Here is a 1,614-nt window from a genome sequence, read left to right on the forward strand (position 1 = left end):
ATCACCTGAGGGATGTGAGGGGCTGGGGTCACACATCCCACACTGCCCAGGTGAGCTGGGCTCATCACCTGAGCACATCACACCCTCCCCCTGTGCCTTTACTTGCCAGCAGAGGCAGACTCGGCTCTGGCTCCCTTCCCCCAGATGTGCTTGTCCAGCTGCTGCAGCTGGAATTCAGGGGATCTGTAAAACCGACAGGGTCGGGGTGCTGTCCCCAGTGCCAAGGTCCCCCCAGAACAAACCCAGGGCTCCGCTGCCCTTCATCTGCTCTCCCAAATTGTTGCTCCGTTTATTTTGCACAGATTAATTTATTATTTTTGCATCTCTCCAATTAACTGATTTGCAATTCATTCCCATGCAAGCGGAGCTGTTCCTGTCCAAGTCGAGGAGCTGTAAATCTTGGATCTGTTGAGCTGACAGGGGAATATATTTCATTTTTCCCCATGAATCATTTGCCATCCTTATTGCAGAAAAATGGCAAAATTATGGTGTACTGTGTTTTCATAAATTACTGCTTTTCTCTCCCCCACTGCACTCCTCTAATTTGTAATTTCCTGGGAGGAAGAGGAGTGTGGGAGCCTGGAGTAGCCAGGTGACAGGGCTACCTAGCCCAGAACAGGGCTTGATTCTCCCCAAATTGTCTGAAAATCTGTCTCATCTTTCAAATTGTGCATGGGACAACTAAGGAAGCTTTCACAAGAATTTAAGAACTGATTTTTGCTACTGAAGTTATTTTGGTTTGGTGCTAAGGGATTATCCTGTTGTAGGAAGGAGGGAGCTGTAAGCAGGGATGTTTTACTGGGATTTTTTTTCCACCTTCCTTTAGATTTCTGCTCTCTTGCATCGAAATCTTCTGAACTGCAGAAAGCTCAGGATTTTTCTGGTTTAGGAATGTAAAAAAACAAAAGTCCTCATCTAGAACCCTATAGCTGGCAGAACACTTTACACCTTGCCTGTAGTATTTGAAATCCTAGAAATGTGTATTCATTTTCCACTTGAGGTTGAGCTGGGTGGCCAGTTCTGATTAGAGACTCATTGCATCAGCAAAGGAGATGGTTTTGTCCCCCATCTCTTGAAGCCAAGTTCTTCCTGGTTAAAAAAAAATACCAAAATGTTCATCACGGTAAGCTGTTAAATTGTTTTCAAAATTGGCCATTTTTTAAATGGAGCTTATCCAGCTCTGGCAGTACTTCAGGTTGCACTGAACCATTAAATAAAAACCAGAGACAAAACGCCTTTGAAAAGGGTTAATTAGTTTTAATATTGATTTATTCCATATAGGGCAGTAGTAGACTAGAGCACTTATTTCTGTTTTGGATCATTAAAAACAGTCCTTGGTTCCTGAACAATTTGTTTCTAATAAATAAATTTTTAAAATAAGACCAATTAGAGTAATTTGAGGTAATCTGTTACATTGGTTGTTTTTTCAAAAAGCTGTAAAATGTTGTTTTCTGATGATTTTTGTTGGGGTTTGGGTTTTCACGGGTGGATCCCCGGGGATGCCCAGCCTGGTACCGAGGCAGCAGAGTGAGGATGAGGAGGATGCAGGGGTGCAGCATCCCAGCTCCCTCCTGGGAGCCGGCTGCCGGTGTCCCCCTGGGTCCCCCGTGTCCC

This window comes from Parus major, chromosome 7, assembly GCF_001522545.3.
Source record: "Parus major isolate Abel chromosome 7, Parus_major1.1, whole genome shotgun sequence".
NCBI lineage: Eukaryota > Metazoa > Chordata > Aves > Passeriformes > Paridae > Parus > Parus major.